This window comes from Crinia signifera, chromosome 7 (genome assembly GCF_055691185.1).
Source record: "Crinia signifera chromosome 7, ASM5569118v1, whole genome shotgun sequence".
In the NCBI taxonomy this organism is placed as follows: Eukaryota; Metazoa; Chordata; class Amphibia; order Anura; family Myobatrachidae; genus Crinia; species Crinia signifera.
Genome location: NC_139223.1, coordinates 52,993,489 through 53,014,100, shown reverse-complemented (window position 1 = coordinate 53,014,100; position 20,612 = coordinate 52,993,489). Strand labels below are relative to the sequence as shown.

The 20,612-nt window shown below is 44.0% G+C and overlaps 1 long non-coding RNA gene across 1 annotated transcript in view; it reads right to left on the bottom strand.

Moving 5' to 3' along the window:
• Positions 1–20,612, bottom strand: part of LOC146019447 (uncharacterized) — a 69,064-nt gene that overhangs the window by 34,639 nt on the left and 13,813 nt on the right. The window contains exon 2 of the long non-coding RNA XR_014450547.1: positions 19,279–19,452. This is a non-coding gene — a long non-coding RNA (uncharacterized LOC146019447). The remainder of the gene's footprint in view (positions 1–19,278; positions 19,453–20,612) is intronic.

Sequence of the window (20,612 nt, the reverse complement as noted above, 5' to 3'; positions counted from 1 at the left end):
TGCGACGGATTCACATTATAGTGGTAAAGGCCGCAAATCCTGGTTGCATATTTTAGTTTATGTTCATGTGCGGAGCCTAGTTTATCTTTGTGTTGTCTAGTTAGTTTTTTCTCTTCCTAGTACCCTGACTCAGTTGGGACATTGTGTCACCACGAAAGTACAGGTGGCATCCGAGTACAGGGTGGAGCTAGTCTGCCCTGGAAAGGCAGCTACTGTATTAGTGGCAAAGTCTAAGACCTCTGCAACTGCCAGCCAACTCAGGGTATAGTGGTAGAGTTAGGGTCAGGGTCAGGTGCTGCTGTGGCTCCTCGGCCACAGAAGCACAATTCAGGCTGTTATCAACATCTTGCAGACCTGCCAGTCGGAGCGAGGGTTAACTCCAAGTTCACCCCAGATAATCATAACAATCCCATTTCAATGTTTCTATCTCTGCTTTATTTTTTCCCATAAGTATATAACAGCTACTGTACATAAGGAACAATCAGGGAGATTGAAACACTCTTCAGTGAGTCAGGGAGATTGTTACTATTTCAGGGAGTCTCCCTGACATTCAGGGAGATTTGGCAAGTATGTATTACGTACGCTTCCCTCTCAGAACAGAACAGAGGCTGGAAGATTCCCAGCTGTAACAAGAATCCGCAGAACCTTTATGCTCCTTCTTTACTCAAACTCAGTTGGCAGCAGTCGCTTCCTAACAGACACATCACTTTAGGCTAAGCCGCTGCCATCTGTCCCACCCTCCACTTACAAATGCAAGAAAAAGCACGTAATTCACAGAGGCAACGGAAAAGTGATTCAAATGCAAGTGTCTGTCCTCTATTCATTCCTGTATGCATCTGTTATCTATTCTCCTGCATCAGGCTGGAATACAGCTCCGTGTCTAGAAAATCCTTTTAAGGAAGGAACCGAACAGGCATTGAGAGTTTAAGAGGTTTTCACTGCTCTGTGTTATTCATTTCAATTCTTAAGTCTTTTTTTCTCCTGGAGGAAAAAGCTTAAACTAAAGTGATCACAGATATCATGGTGTAGGGATTGCTAGATTTATTGTCAAGGACATACTATGCTCCCCCAGGTTTTTATCGGGAAGCTTTTTTGGTTGATTATTATAAAAAGCATTGCTTTCACCAGGCACCAGGCAGATGTTTATTAGTTAAAGTGAAAGAAAAACGCCGCTATTTTACTGAGAGCAAAACGCATTTCACTTACGAAGTAATGGCCGCGATTAGCCTGGGCTGTGGATTACACAGGACACAAGTGATTTCCCCAACCGAGTGTATTAAATTCAATATTCTTCAAATTGACTCTAATGGACAAGAATTTGCAGTGGAAGAATTATTTGCATCTTAGAATAGACTTTTTTTTTTGTCCAACTGGAGTATTTGATGTTAGCGATGACCATTAGTTAAAAGAAAAAACCTTTTTGTTTGACATTAATCTTGAAAGAAGAAAGCAAAATGCTATTGAAATTGATAATGATACTGATGAACGGATTGGAAAACACGTGGTCTTGTGTGTAATGTGTTATTGGAATGAGGCAAGGGAGTAACGAACACTTAAGATAACTTGGGAAGTGTAAAACAAAGCTTGGAGACATATATATATATATATATATATATATATATATATATATACTAGGTGATTCATCGCGCCCTACGGGCGCTCTTCACACCGTCGTAAGGGGCTGCGCCCCCTTAATTTGTGAACATTTGTATATGAGAAAGATGGTTAGAATTGTATGAAAGATGGCCTGTATTGCAACTTGAGTTATAGGTGAAATGTACTAAATAGAGAGCATATGATGTGGAAGGGGGTGTGTATTGTTTTGTTTAATTAAAAAGCGGTTACAGAGTAAGATGTACATTGATAGTATGGATGGTACAGTGACATTTGTGGGTGTGGGGGCTGTGTGCGCATGTTGTTTAGGTGTGTGTGTGTGCAATAGTATAGTAGGGTGTTTCTGAGTCAGCGGCTCCCCAGTGGCGGAGGTCACGACACAGGAAAACAGGAGGCTGGGTAGTGATAGGGGTGTGTGGGCATAAGGGGGACTAAAGAGAAGGGTGGGAGATACTGTGCAGCTTCTGCCAGTGGGTGAGGGTCCAGCGTGGCAGTACAGGAGTACAGGATGGTGGCCCTTAGTCAGTGTCTCCTCCTACTGGGTGGGAGTTCGGGTGCATGAGAGCAGGAGGCTGGGCTAAGAGGCATGATAGGGGCATGTGGGCAAAACAGCATCAGCGACTCCCCAGTGGTGGAAGTTACGGTTCAGGAGAGCAGGAAGCTGGGTAGTGATAGGGGTCTGTGAGTATACAGGGGACTAAAGAGGGGCTTAGGGGTGCCGTGAATTGCGGGAGGGGCGCGGGGGGTGCCGTGAATCAAGGGAGGGAGGGGGCGCAGGTGTTGGCGAATCGCGGGAGAGGGCGGGGTCCGCAAAGCGTGGGAGGTGGCGTGAATTGCGCGAGGGGGGGTTGCGAATCGCGAGAGGGGGGGTGCGCGGGGGGTCCGTGAATTGCGGGAGGGGGGGGGACGGGGCGCGATGAATCACCTAGTTGGTTATCTATTCTTGTAGAAGGATGGTAGGATGTTGCTGTCATTCAGAATGCATTTACATAAACAGTAATAGTAGCAGTAAAAGGTCTGACTTAAAACACCTACAGTAAAACAGAACAGGTGTTATATATTATACAAAGAATTGGTTGATGATGTGTAGGTTGACGTGCACATAGTTCATAGTTGTCACTGGAAAAAAATTGCTACAAGAAAAAATCAACACAGAAAGTTCAACACATGTAAATGTTGACATAAGTGTGGCACTTCCTCGGTGTCCATGTCGACACATGAGAATGAATATGAAAACATTAGAAAAAAAGAAAAATAAATCTTCAAAAACTCATGTCAACCTTTTTCATTGTCGACCATAGCCGTGCCAGTGTTTTGCATGTGCCATTTAATCCTGGGGTTGCCGTGAATCGCGCGCGGGGGTGGGGGGGGGAGGAGGTGAGGGGGAATCACGGGAGGAGGGTTCAAGGGTGGATGCCGTGAATTGCGGGAGGGGGGGGTCGCGGGGGGGGTGTGGGTGCCGCGAATCGTGGGATGGGGGGGCGCGGGGGGTTGCAGTGAATCGCAGGAGGGTGTGTCGCGGGGGCGGGGGGTTGACGCAATTAAAGGAGGGGGGTCAGGGGGTGGGGAATCGCGGTAGGGGGGGGTCGTGGGGGGCACCGTGAACCGCAGGAGGGGGGGCTCGGGGGGTTGGCGCGAATCGTGGGAGGGGGGGTCGCGGGGTGCCGCGAATCGCAGGAGGGGGAGGTGTCACGGGGTGGGGCCGCGAATCGCGGGAGTCACCGGGGGTGCCGCGAATTGCGGGGGGTGTGCTGCAAATCGCGGGAGGGGGGTCGCGGGGGGTGCCGCGAATCGCCACAAGAAAAAATCACACAGAAAGGTCAACACATGTAAATGTTGACATAAGTGTGGCACTTCATTGGTGTCCATGTCGACACATGAGAATTAATATGAAAACATTGAAAAAGTGAAAAATAAATCTTGTCAACCTTTTTCATTGTCGACCATAGCCATGTCAGTGTTTTGCATGTGCCATTTAATCGTGGGGATGCCGTGAATGGGGGGGGGGAGGGAGGTGCATACCCAACATGACCCTCTCCAGGAGGGACACATTGCTCTGTTTCTGGACTTTCTTCTTAATTTATGGATTACCATCACCTGTGCTTAAAAACCTTTCTTATCAATTACCCTGTTTAAAATGACAGGTGATGACAATCATAAATTAAGATGGAAGTCCACAAACAGAGCATTCTGTCCCTCCTGGAGAGGGTCATGTTGGGAGATATGGAGGTGTGGGGCGCTCACCTGGTGTGTCTGGTGAGTAGCTGTGTCTTTGCTGTGTAACATGGAGAGGCAGAGGGTGTCTGGCAGTGGCACTGTCTGTGGGCTCACTGGGCTGGTTCTCTGTCATGTGAGTCAGTCATGTGAGTCAGAGGCTCCACCCAGCTTTATAGCTCCAGACACACTTTGAGTGACAGATGTAGTCAAATATATAAGAGATAATGGATGTGTGTATGTGTGTATGTTCCCTATGGACTCCAAAACGGCATGACTGATTTTGATGACATTTTCAGGCAATCTTCAGATTAGCCCAGCGGGTGATCCTGTGAAGTTTGGTAGCGGTCGGATCAACAGAAATTTTGGTTTTTTTTTGGTAATTAATTGATCATGCCATGAATGAGATTTTGTTCCCGTCAAATGCAACTGAATATTCAAGCCGTTGTCGACAAGGTAGTCCCAAATCTAACAATCAACTACAAAAATCCGAAGTCATCTGGCTATAGATAATTAGTGCTTCCTGTGCGAAGCCGGGGCGGGTCGCTAGTTTATAATAGTTATAGTGTTTCCAAATAAATAAATACAATGTATACACCTTCGATTTCTATGGGTGTGATACCTTCCTATATGTAGTGCCCATCATTTTATTTCTATACATTCTAAAATTTCAAATCCAAACCGAATACCAAGAATTTTTAATTTTTTCTTTCATTAGAACATATGCGGCCATATTTATTAAAGCTAATTTGCATGAAATCTGTCCAAACACCCCACAATATGTAAGTATCCCCTAACTCAGTGGTCAGTGAACAGGGGTAAATTACCCCAAATGGGTTAAAAATGAAATTCCTGGGAGTAATGGACAGACGTGCTGCTGAGACACAGCCGGGCATGCATATGAATTTATATGCATGACTGGCTGTGTCTCGGCAGTGCAACCAACTATTACCCCCAGGAATTCTTTTTCATTGCATATAGAAACTATATATATATTCTATATGCATGCCCGGCTGTGTGTGTTACAGTAGTGTAGTGTACAGATGTAGCACCGCTCAGTCAGTGCTGTGGCTCGCCAGACCGCCCCCACTGGCGAGCCGGCGCTACATCTGACTGGGCCGCGCTCGTGTCCCACATGCACGTGCGTCCCAGTTTCCTGGTGGCGGGGGACGGGAACCCTGCCTGTCTCCGCTTCAGGGAGACGGGCAGGGTTAGGCGGGGAGGTGGGGGCAGGTGTCGGCGATACGGGACTGCCTGCAAGGAAGAGGCACGCTCCATCTGTACAAGGACCTGATGCAGTGCAGTGAGTCAGGCCCTTGTGTATAGCATGCTTCCCTGGACATATTTACATTTCTAGTATGTGCACCACTAATGTGCTAGTGCCAGCACTGTAGGGTGATACAAGAGACAACATGGGAATAATTGAGTTGTGATCTTTTAAGCGACCCCGCACCAGTATTACAACTTTCACAGTCTACCTGTGAATGGGACTGTAATGCCTTAAAGGCAAAGCATAGAGTTTCATGTATGGCAGATTGTGTTTTACCCGCTTTCTTTCCCAAAGTGTTGATAGGTGGGAATTTTAACTTTAAATAGCTCATTTAAAGAGACTGATGAATATCCTGAAGTTACTTCTAGTACGGTTCTGTGCTAGCATCCTGACTCATTTTACAGTCAGCTGAGTTTTATTGCCCGCCAGTCATTTGCTCACTTGTGTGTTTTTTGTTCTAGTGTCTGCTGGCAATTAAAGGTGTGAATTGAAGCTCACATATCTCTGGGGTTTGATCTTTTTGCACCTTAATGCTCTTTGGATTTATTTTTTTTAAGTTGTTTTCAAGCCTGGATTTCTGTAAATGAAACAAGTTCTTAGCATTCTGCACAAACTTCTAATATGCACTTTAGAGAGAGAGAACAAAAGACCGGAGCAGAAATGAGCATCATTCTGTACATATGAAACTGAGGCAATGGCTAATACAGCACGCTCTTCTTCACTAGAACTGATTCTGCACTGAGTGACGATGGGGTGATTGGTCGTATGGCCACATCAGTCCTATTAATACAAGTGATCATAAGCCATAAACAATAGTAAAACATTAGTATAAGACTGCCAAGGACAGTAAATCATAAAACTGTTAGGGTCTTAAGACAGATATGATCCAAAACATTCATGCAAACCACATAGTAGATGATAGGTAATGGGGTAGCAATGCTACTGCATCCCTAGTGGTGACTTGGGGGAGCCGGCACCAGGTGGTCTATGAAAGTTTCATTTTCAAAATCCATACTGGACGTAAGCTTGCGAGCAGGGCCCTCCTACATTTTGACTGTCTGTAAATACCCTGTTTTGTTGTATCACTGTCCCCTTTGTAAAGCGCAACGGAATATGCTGCGCTATATAAGAAACTGTTAATAAATAATAAATAAATAGCAACTGTAAGGGAAGTGCAGCAAGTTTCATGGAAGTCCCCTGGTAACGAGCATAAAACCCCTGGCAATGAGCATGTTACCCTTGACAACAATCAAGAAACTCCTGGCAACAAGCAAGAAACTCCTGGCAATGAGCAGTAACCCATGTTAATGAGCATGTAACCCCTGGCAGCATGCATAAAACCCATTGCAATGACCATGAAACCCCTGACAATGAGCATGTAACCCTTGGCAATGAGCATGTAACCCCTGGCAATGAGCATGTAACAGCTGGCAATGAGCATGTGACCCCTGGCAGCATGCATAAAACACCTGGCAATGAGCATGAAACGCATGGCAACAAGCATGTAACCCTTGGCAAGATGGTGCTATACCTATAGATTTCATTTCCACAAGTGCTGAAGGCTGTGCATATGGAATAAAGAAGCCAGGCCGAATCACTTAGAAACATAGAAACAAAGAATTTGACAGCAGATAAAAACCTTTCAGCCCATCTATTCTGTCCCTTTTTAACCATATTGTTACCATTAAACCCTATTTGATCTTTATTTTTTGTAAGGATATTCTTATCTCTATCCCATGTATGTTTAACCCCTTCCCGACACATGACGTATATATACGTCATGGCTTCTAACTGTCACTGCGTCTAGAGACGCAGTGACAGAGGGACGATGTCTGCTGTCCCTGACAGCAGACATGTCCCTGCATGCCCAGGGGGGGCTGCGATGCAGCCCCCCCGTCGGCGATCGCTGTGATTGGCTGTTAAGTGTGAACAGCCAATTACAGCGTTTTCTGTGTCACCGGCGAATAACGTTCGCCGGTGACACGGGATCGGAGGTGATTGGTGCTGTAAAGTACAGCACCAATCACCGCGGGGTGTAAGGGTGACACTGGTGTCACCCCACCTCACCCCGCCCGCCCCCAAAGGCCGTGATTGGTCCGTCGGACCGACGGACCAATCACAGCCATGGAGGGGGGTTTAAACTAACGGGGACTACACTGCAGACGCCATTCCGGTCTGGAATAGCGTGCAGTGCGGTCACCGTGCCCAGCTGTCGCCATTTACTGACCAGAACCTTGCTCAATACTTACCTGATCACTGCTTGGGATCTTGCTTCATCTTGTGACATCCTGTGCTGTGTTGTGCTGTGTTGTGCTGCTGCAGTGTCATCGAGTTAGAGAGAGAGAGAGATAGAGAGAGAGAGATAGAGAGGCCTAGTGACAGAGAGTGCTATATTTTGTGCTGCTGCAGTGTAATAGAGTTATAGATAGAGAGATAGAGAGAGATAGAGAGAGAGAGATAGAGAGAGATAGAGAGATAGTGACAGATCGTGCTATATATTTTTTTATATAACTGACTGCTGCCCCCCCTTTTGTGCTGATCAGTATAAATTAACTGATCAGCAACTTTTTGGGGGCGCAGGGTATTTTTTATATATATATATATACCTGCTGCAGTGTCATAGAGTGATAGATAGTGAGAGATAGAGAGATAGAGAGAGATAGTGACAGAGAGTGATAGAGACTGCTATATTTTGTCTGCTGCCCCCCTTTTGTGCACCCCCAGCAACTTTTTGGGGGTGCAGGGGTTATTTTTCATATATATAACTGTCAGTGCTGCTGCTGCAGTGTCATAGAGTGATAGATAGTGAGATAGAGAGAGATAGAGAGAGATAGAGAGAGATAGTGACAGAGAGTGATAGAGAGTGCTAAATTTTGTGTCTGCTGCCCCCGCCTTTTGTGCTGATCACTATGTCTGAGGTGATCAGCAACTTTTTAGGGGTGCAGAGGTTTTTTTTTTTTTATATATACCTGCCAGTTGCACTGTCAGTTGCACCAAAGGTTGTGCACCTGCTGCCCCTCACTGGTAATCAGTGTCGCATCACTGATCACCTTTTTTTTTTGTGTGTTTGCTGTGGGGTCTTTTTTTAATTTTTTTTTTACACACACTGTGATTTTGGGGGTGTCCTGTGGCCGCTGTGCGCTGATCAGTGACGTACATCACTGATCATCTTTTTCGGCACAGGGTTGATCTATTTTTTTTTTTTTTTGATCAAATTCCTGTTGCCTTTGAGCGCTGTTCAGTGACGGACGTTACTGACCAACATCTGTGCTCAATTTTTGGCGCAGGACCTTTTTTTTTTTTTTTTTAACCCCTTCAATTTTTTTTTTTTTTTTAACCCCTTCATTTTTTTTTTTTTTGTATAAAGTATTTTTTTTTTCTGCACTACATACACACTACACACTACATACCCCCCTGGTTGAAATAAAGTTTGTACCCCCCCCTACACTATACACGTGTTGAAACATTTCACTACCAGTAACACAAAAATAAAAATGGCATCCCAAATGTCATCCCAAATGTCATCCCAGTCATCCAGAAGAATGTATTCAGTGGAGGAGGCATATGCCATGCTTGCTTCTGACTCTGACACAGCCAGTGATGCAAGCGGGGAATTTGAAGGATTCGCCTTAAGCTCCTCTTCCTCCTCTGGTGATGAGGGACCCCCTCAAAGATGCCCCCGTAGAGCAGCTGAGACCCCCCCCCCCCCAATAATTGATCTCGTATGGACCCCACCACCAGACAATTTTGAGCCCCAGGTTCCTGAGTTTTTGGCCATGCCAGGAATCCAATTTGATTCCACAGGTCTCAGAGAAATTGACTTTTTCAAATTATTTTTCTCTGATGATTTTATAAATTTAATGGTGGACCAAACTAATTTATATGCCCAGCAGTTTATTGCTCAAAACCCCACGTCATCATTTGCTAGGTGGACCCCTGTAGATGCAGTAGAGATGATGACGTTTTGGGGTCTGGTGTTTCATATGGGCATAGTAAAAAAGCCAGAAATTAGGCAATATTGGAGTACAGATGTTCTGTACAGCACCCCATTTTACCGTATGGCCATGCCCCGGGCTCGATTTGAGACGATCCTTAAATTTTTGCATTACAACGATAATGCACAGTGCCCACCCAGAGATGATCCCACCTTTGACCGGCTATTCAAAGTCAGGCCGGTCATTGATCATTTCAGTGCCAAATTTGAAGAGATGTACATCCCAGATAAATTCATTTGCATAGACGAGTCCCTTATACATTTTAAAGGAAGGGTTAAATTCCGCCAGTACCTTCCCAGTAAGAGGGCAAGGTATGGCATAAAAATGTATAAGCTGTGTGAAAGCACCTCAGGGTACACTCACAGGTTTAGGGTATATGAAGGGAAGGATTCAAGAATTGAACCGCCAGAATGCCCCCCCTCCCTCGTAGGTGTTAGTGGAAAAATTGTCTGGGATTTAGTGCACCCCTTCCTGGATAAAGGTTATCACCTCTATGTGGATAACTTTTACACTAGCATCCCCCTGTTTAAGGCCCTTGGTTCAAGAGGTACAGCAGCTTGCGGTACTGTGCGCAAGAACCAAAGAGGCCTCCCAAAAACGCACATTGCCCAAGTAATGAGAAGGGGTGAAAGCAGGGGAATATGCACCGAAAATATGTTGTTGGTCAAATATAAGGACAAGAGGGATGTCCTTATACTGACAACAATTCACGGAGACAGTACCACCTCCGTCCCTGTACGAGGTACCAGTACCCACACCTTAAAACCTAATTGTATCCTGGATTACAATAGGTACATGGGCGGAGTGGATCTTTCAGATCAGGTACTGAAGCCGTACAGTGCCCTGCGGAAAACAAAAATCTGGTACAAGAAGCTGGCCGTGTATATCATCGCTTACGTGCTATTCCGTTCTACCGGCCAGAGGGGGACATTTATGCACTTTCAAGAGGAAGTCATAAAGGGCCTAGTATTTGGGAACCAGCAGGCAGAGGGCCCCAGTACTTCTAGTACTGGCCCCCGTATTGTACCAGGGCAGCATTTTCCGAACGAAATCCCCTCCACTGCAAGAAAGGGCAGGACACAAAAAAGGTGCAAAGTTTGCTATAAAAAGGGAATAAGAAAGGAAACTATTTTCCACTGTGAAACTTGCCCCGACAAACCCGGCCTATGTATAAAGGAGTGTTTTAAAATATACCACACATCTATGGATTATTAGGTTCATCATTTCACCGTGCTTCGGGGGTCTTGCTAATGCCACATAGCACCCACCAACATTCCACCAGAATCTGAGCTGCAAAATCCAAAAATCACTCCTTCCCTTCTGAGTCCTGCCATGCACCCAACTGGTATTTTTTGGTCACATATGAGGCATTGCCATACTCGGGAGAAATTGGGGCACAGATTTTGGGGTGCTTTTTCTCCTTCATACCTTCTGAAAATGAAAAATTTTGAGCCAGAACTGCATTTTTGTGTAAAAAAATGTAATTTTTCATTTTCACTGCCCACTTGTATCAAAATTGGTGAAACCCCTGGGGGTTTGAAATGTACACTATACCCCTAGATGAATTCCCTGAGGGGTGTAGTTTGCAAAATGGGGTCACTTGTGGGGGGGTTCCACTGTATTGGTGCTTTGGGGGTCTTGCTAATGCGACATAGCACCCACCATCATTCCACCAGAATTTGTGCTGCAAAATCCAAATATCACTCCTTCCCTTCTGAGTCCTGCCACTTTTTGGTCACACATGAGGCATTGCCGTACTCGGGAGAAATTGGGGCACATTTTGGGGTGCTTTGTCTCCTTCATTACTTCTGAAAATGAAAAATTTTGAGCCAGAACTGCATTTTTGTGTAAAAAAATGTAATTTTTCATTTTCACTGCCCACTTGTATCAAAATTGGTGAAACCCCTGGGGGTTTGAAATGTACACTATACCCCTAGATCAATTCCCTGAGGGGTGTAGTTTGCAAAATGGGGTGACTTGTGGGGGGGGTTCCACTGTATTGGTGCAACATAGCACCCACCATTCATTCCACCAAAATCTGTGCTGCAAAATCCAAAAATCACTCCTTCCCTTCTGAGTCCTGCCATGCACCCAACTGGTATTTTTTGGTCACATGTGAGGCATTGCCGTACTCGGGAGAAATTGGGGCACAGATTTTGGGGTGCTTTTTCTCCTTCATACCTTCTGAAAATGAAAAATTTTGAGCCAGAACTGCATTTTTGTGTAAAAAAATTTAATTTTTCATTTTCACTGCCCACTTGTATCAAAATTGGTGAAACCCCTGGGGGTTTGAAATGTACACTATACCCCTAGATGAATTCCCTGAGGGGTGTAGTTTGCAAAATGGGGTCACTTGTGGGGGGGTTCCACTGTATTGGTGCAACATAGCACCCACCATTCATTCCACCAAAATCTGTGCTGCAAAATCCAAAAATCACTCCTTCCCTTCTGAGTCCTGCCATGCACCCAACTGGTATTTTTTGGTCACATTTGAGGCATTGCCGTACTCGGGAGAAATTGAGGCACAGATTTTGGGGTGCTTTTTCTCCTTCATACCTTGTGAAAATGAAAAATTTTGAGCCAGAACTGCATTTTTGTGTAAAAAAATGTAATTTTTCATTTTCACTGCCCATTTGTATCAAAATTGGTGAAACCCCTGGGGGTTTGAAATGTACACTATACCCCTAGATGAATTCCCTGAGGGGTGTAGTTTGCAAAATGGGGTCACTTGTGGGGGGGTTCCACTGTATTGGTGCTTGGGGGGTCTTGCTAATGCGACATAGCACCCACCAAAATTCCACCAGAATCTGAGCTGCAAAATCCAAAAATCACTCCTTCCCTTCTGAGTCCTGCCATGCACCCAACTGGTATTTTTTGGTCACATGTGAGGCATTGCCGTACTCGGGAGAAATTGGGGCACAGATTTTGGGGTGCTTTTTCTCCTTCATACCTTCTGAAAATGAAAAATTTTGAGCTAGAACTGCATTTTTGTGTAAAAAAATGTAATTTTTCATTTTCACTGCCCAGTTGTATCAAAATTGGTGAAACCCCTGGGGGTTTGAAATGTACACTATACCCCTAGATGAATTCCCTGAGGGGTGTAGTTTGCAAAATGGGGTCACTTGTGGGGGGGTTCCACTGTATTGGTGCTTGGGGGGTCTTGCTAATGCGACATAGCACCCACCAAAATTCCACCAGAATCTGAGCTGCAAAATCCAAAAATCACTCCTTCCCTTCTGAGTCCTGCCATGCACCCAACTGGTATTTTTTGGTCACATGTTAGGCATTGCCGTACTCGGGAGAAATTGGGGCACATATTTTGGGGTGCTTTTTCTCCTTCATACCTTCTGAAAATGAAAAATTTTGAGCCAGAACTGCATTTTTGTGTAAAAAAATGTAATTTTTCATTTTCACTGCCCACTTGTATCAAAATTGGTGAAACCCCTGGGGGTTTGAAATGTACACTATACCCCTAGATGAATTCCCTGAGGGGTGTACTTTGCAAAATGGGGTGACTTGTGGGGGGGTTCCACTGTATTGGTGCAACATAGCACCCACCATTCATTCCACCAAAATCTGTGCTGCAAAATCCAAAAATCACTCCTTCCCTTCTGAGTCCTGCCATGCACCCAACTGGTATTTTTTGGTCACATGTGAGGCATTGCCGTACTCGGGAGAAATTGGGGCACAGATTTTGGGGTGCTTTTTCTCCTTCATACCTTCTGAAAATGAAAAATTTTGAGCCAGAACTGCATTTTTGTGTAAAAAAATGTAATTTTTCATTTTCACTGCCCAGTTGTATCAAAATTGGTGAAACCCCTGGGGGTTTGAAATGTACACTATACCCCTAGATGAATTCCCTGAGGGGTGTAGTTTGCAAAATGGGGTCACTTGTGGGGGGGTTCCACTGTATTGGTGCTTGGGGGGTCTTGCTAATGCGACATAGCACCCACCAAAATTCCACCAGAATCTGAGCTGCAAAATCCAAAAATCACTCCTTCCCTTCTGAGTCCTGCCATGCACCCAACTGGTATTTTTTGGTCACATGTGAGGCATTGCCGTACTCGGGAGAAATTGGGGCACATATTTTGGGGTGCTTTTTCTCCTTCATACCTTCTGAAAATGAAAAATTTTGAGCCAGAACTGCATTTTTGTGTAAAAAAATGTAATTTTTCATTTTCACTGCCCAGTTGTATCAAAATTGGTGAAACCCCTGGGGGTTTGAAATGTACACTATACCCCTAGATGAATTCCCTGAGGGGTGTAGTTTGCAAAATGGGGTCACTTGTGGGGGGGTTCCACTGTATTGGTGCTTGGGGGGTCTTGCTAATGCGACATAGCACCCACCAAAATTCCACCAGAATCTGAGCTGCAAAATCCAAAAATCACTCCTTCCCTTCTGAGTCCTGCCATGCACCCAACTGGTATTTTTTGGTCACATGTGAGGCATTGCCGTACTCGGGAGAAATTGGGGCACATATTTTGGGGTGCTTTTTCTCCTTCATACCTTCTGAAAATGAAAAATTTTGAGCCAGAACTGCATTTTTGTGTAAAAAAATTTAATTTTTCATTTTCACTGCCCACTTGTATCAAAATTGGTGAAACCCCTGGGGGTTTGAAATGTACACTATACCCCTAGATGAATTCCCTGAGGGGTGTACTTTGCAAAATGGGGTGACTTGTGGGGGGGTTCCACTGTATTGGTGCAACATAGCACCCACCATTCATTCCACCAAAATCTGTGCTGCAAAATCCAAAAATCACTCCTTCCCTTCTGAGTCCTGCCATGCACCCAACTGGTATTTTTTGGTCACATGTGAGGCATTGCCGTACTCGGGAGAAATTGGGGCACAGATTTTGGGGTGCTTTTTCTCCTTCATACCTTCTGAAAATGAAAAATTTTGAGCCAGAACTGCATTTTTGTGTAAAAAAATGTAATTTTTCATTTTTACTGCCCAGTTGTATCAAAATTGGTGAAACCCCTGGGGGTTTGAAATGTACACTATACCCCTAGATGAATTCCCTGAGGGGTGTAGTTTGCAAAATGGGGTCACTTGTGGGGGGGTTCCACTGTATTGGTGCTTGGGGGGTCTTGCTAATGCGACATAGCACCCACCAAAATTCCACCAGAATCTGAGCTGCAAAATCCAAAAATCACTCCTTCCCTTCTGAGTCCTGCCATGCACCCAACTGGTATTTTTTGGTCACATGTGAGGCATTGCCGTACTCGGGAGAAATTGGGGCACATATTTTGGGGTGCTTTTTCTCCTTCATACCTTCTGAAAATGAAAAATTTTGAGCCAGAACTGCATTTTTGTGTAAAAAAATGTAATTTTTCATTTTCACTGCCCAGTTGTATCAAAATTGGTGAAACCCCTGGGGGTTTGAAATGTACACTATACCCCTAGATGAATTCCCTGAGGGGTGTAGTTTGCAAAATGGGGTCACTTGTGGGGGGGTTCCTAACTTTTAGCATCTTATGGTGCCTAGAAACCTACATGGTGCCTAAAAAATAATCTCATAAAAAGGAGGCTCCAAAATCAAGTAGGTGCTCCTTCTATTATGAAGCCTGTGGTTTGGTCAACGTGCACACTAGGGCCACATATAGGATATTTATGAAAACAAAAGAATTGGGGGAATCAATTTTTAGTCACATTTCTCTAGTAAAATGTACTGTGTTCCTTAGAAAAATGTATTCAAATTGCAAATCTGCAAAAAAAATGAAATTTTGAAATTTTACCTACACTTTGTTTTAATTCCTGTGAAACACCTAAAGGGTTAACAAACTTCCAAAATGCTGTTTTGAATACTGTGAGGGGTGCAGTTTTTGAAATGGTATCATTTATGGGGGTGTCTCACATACAAGTCCCTCAAAGTCACATCAGAACTGAACTGGTCCCTAAAAAAATCAGTGTTTGAAATTTTCTTGAAAATTTGAGAATTTGCTATTCATATTGTAAGCCTCCTGGTGTCCAAAAAAATTAAAAGGAAGTTGAAATAATGATGTCAACATAAAGTAGACATATGGTCTATGTTAGTTATTAACTATTTTGAGTGGTATGATTATTTGTCTCACAAGCAGAAAATTTAACATTTTGCAAATTGCTAAATTTTCCAATTTTTTACGACATTTTGGTATTTTTCACAAAAAAACACAGACTGTATTGACCCAAATTTACCACTAATTTGAAGTACAATGTGTCACGAAAAAACAATCTCAAAATCACTGGGATAAGTAAAAGCAAAAAAAAGTTATCCCCACTTAAGTGAGACATGTCAGATTTGAAAAAAAGGGCTCTGTCAGGAACGCAAAAACTGGCTCTGTCAGGAAGGGGTTAAAAATTTCTACTGTCCTAGCTTCTACCACCTCTGATGGGAGGCTATTCCACTTATATACTACCCTTTCTGTGAAGTAATTTTTCCTCAGATTTCCTCTGAAGTGCATGTCCTCATGTTCTAATACTTCCCTTTATTTGCAGAATGTTTCCCTCCTGGACTTTGTTAAACCCTTCGCTATATGTCAAAGTCTCTATCATGTCCCCCCTTTCCCTTCTCTGCTCCAATCTATACACACTGAGATTTTTTAGCCTTTCTGAATAAGTGTTATGATGCACAGTGCCTTGCAAAAGTATTCACCCCTTGGCTTTTTACCTATTTTGTTATATTACAAACTGTAATTTAAATGTTTTTTTTTTTATCTGAATTGTATGAGATGGGTCTGTACAAGATAGTCTAAATAGTCTAAATTGGTGAAGTGAAATTAGAAAACTATATATAAAAAAAAATCTGAAAATTAACATGTGCATATATATTCACCCCCTTTGCTATGAAGCCCCTCAAAAGGTCTGGTGCAAACAATTACTTAAAGAAGTCACATAATTAGTGAAATGAAGCGCACCTGTGTGCAATCTAAGTGTCACATGATCTGTCAGTATAAACACACCTTTTCTGAAAGGCCCAACACCTCTAAGCAACAGGCATCACACCATGAAGATCAAGGAGCTCTAAAAACAAGTCAGGGGCAAAATTGTTGAGAAGCACAAGTCAAATCCATCATCTTCAGATGGAAAGAACATGGTACCACAACAAACCTGCCAAGAGAGGGTCGGCTACCAAAACTCACAGACCGGGCAAGGAGGGCATTAATCAGAGGGGCAGCACAGAGACCAAAGGTAACCCTGAAGGAGCTGCAGAGATCCACAACAGAGACTGGTGTATCTGTGCATGGGACCACAGTAAGCCATACACTCCATAGAGCTGGGCTTTATGGAAGAGTGATCAGCAAAAACAAAAAACATTACTTAGTGTTAAAAATAAGAAGGCACCTTTTGAGTTTGCCAAAAGGCAGGTGTGCGACTCCCCAAATGTATGGAGGAAGGTGCTCTGGTCAGATGAGACTAACATTTTACTTTTATGCCACCACCAAGGAAAATACTAAGTCTGGCGCAACTCAACACATCCCATCACCCCAAGAACACCATCCCCACAGTGAAACATGGTGGTGGATATTTTTCAGCAGCAGGAGATACTGGGAAACTGATTCAAGTCAAGGGAAAGATGGATGAGGCTAAATACAGTGATATTCTTGAGCAAAACCTGTTTCAGTCTGCCTTTGATTTGAGACTGCGATGAAGGTTCACCTTCCAGCAGGACAATGGCCCAAAGCATACTGCTAAAGCAACACTCGAGTGGTTTAAGGGTAAACATTTATATGTGTTGGAATGGCCTAGTCAAAGCCCAGATCTCAATCCAATTGAGAATCTGTGGTCAGACTTGAAGATTGCTTTTCACAAGCGGAAACCATCCAACATGAAGGAGCTGGAGCAGTTTTGCCTTGAGGAATGGCCAAAAATCACATCGGTAAGATGTAAAAAGCTCATAGAGACTTATCCAAAGTGACCTGCAGCTGTAATTGCCACAAAAGATGGCTCTACAAAATACTGACTTTGGGGGGAAGGGGGGTGAATTGTTATGCATGCTGAAGTTTTCTGCTATTTTGTCATATTTTTGATTTTTGTTTGCTTCACAATAATAATAATAACAAAAACTTGTAGGCATGATCTTTGAATGAAATGATGCAAAACTCTAAACAATCCATTTTAATTCCATGTTGTGAGGCAACAAAACATGAAAAATGCCAAGGGGGGTGAATACTTATGCAAGGCACTGTAGGCCATGTACTATTTCAATTGCCCTTCTTTGTACCATCTCTAGAGTATTTATATATTGGAGACACGGCCTCCAGAACTGGATGCAGTATTCTAAATGAGGTCGTACCAATGACCTATTATGGCATTATAGGCACTTTATAGCCTTTGTCTGGGTGGCCTCTTTTCGGAGCCTGTTTCCTGGAGTCACCCAAAATAGTCAACCCTGAAAATACATTACAATAAGTAGCATCATGAGAAATAAGCAATGTTACTTGTGAGGCAATATTCAGCAAAAAATCATAACCTGGAACCCCTCTCTGCGGTTCACTTTAATACAGCGGGAATGTGCTAACAGGTGGCATAATAGCTGCCCATCTGCTATTGCCAACCCAAAGTTACTTTGTAATAAATTATAATACATACTATACACTTTTATTAATATATATATTTGGGCATAATAATGTTTAAATGGTTAATTGTGATGTCACAAGAGCAACACATTGATTATAAATACATTCTCAATCACACATACTCATCCCATACATTCGCCATGTTCGCACCTTTTCTATACAGCTGCTGAGTTGCTCTTCAAAACCTAGTACTGTATGTCTACATTTGTCTAACACTTCCAAATTATGTTGTATTGATGCATAATATGAACAGAATGGGTGACATTTAATCAGATGCGAAAATGTGATTTGTACGATTTTTAGGCAAAAAACGGCCAAAATCGTACGTTTTTCCAAATTCTCATAGTTAATGGAAAAAAATGGCAAATAGTGGCAAATGGTTTTTGCCGCAAAATCGCACATTCTGAAGGTGTGATTTTTAGTAACGCCGGAACTCGCATCCAGATGTTTTCAAATTGAAAGTGCTGGAGGGTGCGGGCGGAGGCATGAGGGTGCGCCATCCTCCTCTCCGCCGCAGCCCGCACCCTCATATTTATCCCAATACTTATTTTACATTTCAGTTGTAAAATAACCACTTACTAAACAATACATCCAATACATTTCCTCACTGCATTATTTAATGTATTCTAAATGCACAATTGTAGTAATGGAATAAATAATATAGTCTATCTAGTTCATTATAGCAATGACCCTGTAACTAGCATAGTAACTTGACCTGCACCTCAATTCTTTGTAGCTTATAATATACTTTTAGACTACAGTAGAGGAAGCATTAACTCCTATTTAATACAATCAACACTCCACACTAGCTGCAGATACCTGCAGAGGTGTAATTGGTATCTTGACTGCTGAAACATATTCACTAGTTCTACTGTATAAGTGTGGCATACATTAATAGTACTGGCTATGCTTATGTCAGGCTTTGGCCTTCCATATAATCTGTTACACCGCAGCTACTTATTCTCAATTTGCTGTATAACACAGTATATCATTCACAGTAAAACTGATATTGTATCTTTTCAGCAACATTGGTCAAATACAGAGCAGCCTAATTTTGCGCATACGAGGCCAAATCTATTTAGTCCATGGCCTGATCAACCTATATATATATATATATATATATATATATATATATGAACACACAAGTAATAGGCGGCACTCCGAGGTCTTCTTAAAACAACTTTGTATTTGGATCAGGACACCAACGTTTCGAGGCTTACGCCTCTTTGTCAAGGTGAAGTAAAACAGTGAACTGTTTTACTTCACTGTTCACTGTTTTACTTCACCTTGACAAAGAGGCGTAAGCCTCGAAACGTTGGTGTCCTGATCCAAATACAAAGTTGTTTTAAGAAGACCTCGGAGTGCCGCCTATTACTTGTGTGTTCATATCGTTTATGCCTGGAAGGCACCGGGGCTGTTGTCAGGAGGGGAGAGTGCCGGACCGCACACCACAGTCTATATATATATATATATATATATATATATATATCTAACTATCTATATCTATATCTATATATATATATATATATATATATATAGTACAACCAGATCCATGAAACAATGCGTCATAATATACCCCTCAGAGATCCCCACCCACAAACCATAATGACAAGCAACCCCCTCACCTGTATCTGACACCTGCACATCACCCTGGTCATGAGACCGGACAAGCCGGCGCCCCATACTGACGTCCCGAGTGTGTCAACATTACTGCGACCACGCTTGCACGCACAGCGTCATCCGCACCTCTGCCGTCAGGGACTGCAGGCCACGACCACAGAAGAAGGTTGCCATAGAAACTGTAAACAAATAATAAAAAGAGAAAAACAGCATTTAGAAATTACAAACATTATAGATTAAAATAGCAGCAATAGTCGGGCCCCCGACATCGGACTCATCTGGCGGGCCCCCGACATCGGACTCACCCGGCGGGCCTCCGACATCGGACTCACCCGGCGGGCCCCTGACATCAGACTCACCCGGCGGGCCCCCGACATCGGATAATGATGCAGTGGGCGGCTGGCAGGGGGAGACATCGCGGCCAGGTGCGGTAGGTTAGTGCCGTGCTGGTTCGCGGGCGGGCATCCGGTGCAAGTCGTGCGCATGCACGCGGTGCTCAGTGATGACACGGCTGCTGGGAACCGGGCTTTGCTCCCGTGTGCCGTGGAAGGGGTGTGCCCAGTGGAGTTCGCTTTCGCTTTCTCCTCGGTGCGTCCCGACCTACATGGCGCATGGTTGATGCACGAGGACGGGTCTCCGCTTACTAAGTACCAGTTCTGTCATGTCCTGGGCCGGGCACTGGGGGCCTTGGGCCTCGATCCGAAGGAGTTTGGGTCGCATTCCTTTAGGACCGGGGCTGCTACGTCTGCAACTGCGGGGGGCGCTCCGACGCAGAGATTCAGTCCCTGGGTCGATAGCGCTCCGCAGTCTTATAGGGTCATGGTTCACTGGACGCATAAGCACTCGTCAACTTACTGTGGGGGTCTTGAGGTGTGTTCACATTCCCCCGGGGGCACAATTCGGCCTAATTTATAATTTGTCATGGTGTACCTGATAGATTACTCCGGGGGGTTTTGTGTTTTGTGCCTTAAGGTCTGGTGCCATGGTCCTAAAAACTTTTCTCCTTTACCCTTGTGTATGCATGTGGTGAGTTTGCCGTTGTTACCGTTGTTGTTAACTTCTTGTACCATGTTGCAAGTCGACAGGATACCAGGAGCGTTTGGGCCATTCCTTCATATATTGGGCCTTGAGGTCGGCATTGGCTTCTAATGTGTGCATGTATCCCGAAGCAAGCTTGGTTAGGTGGCTGGGTGTGAGAGGCATGCGTTGCTGTGCCTTGCGTGAACAGTTGTTGAGGGCCCTGTGGAGATATGGCATCCCCAGGGTCTTGATTATTCATCTAGGAGGCAATGATGTCGGGCAGTGTACAACTTTGGAATTGAGGTCCCTTATTATTAGG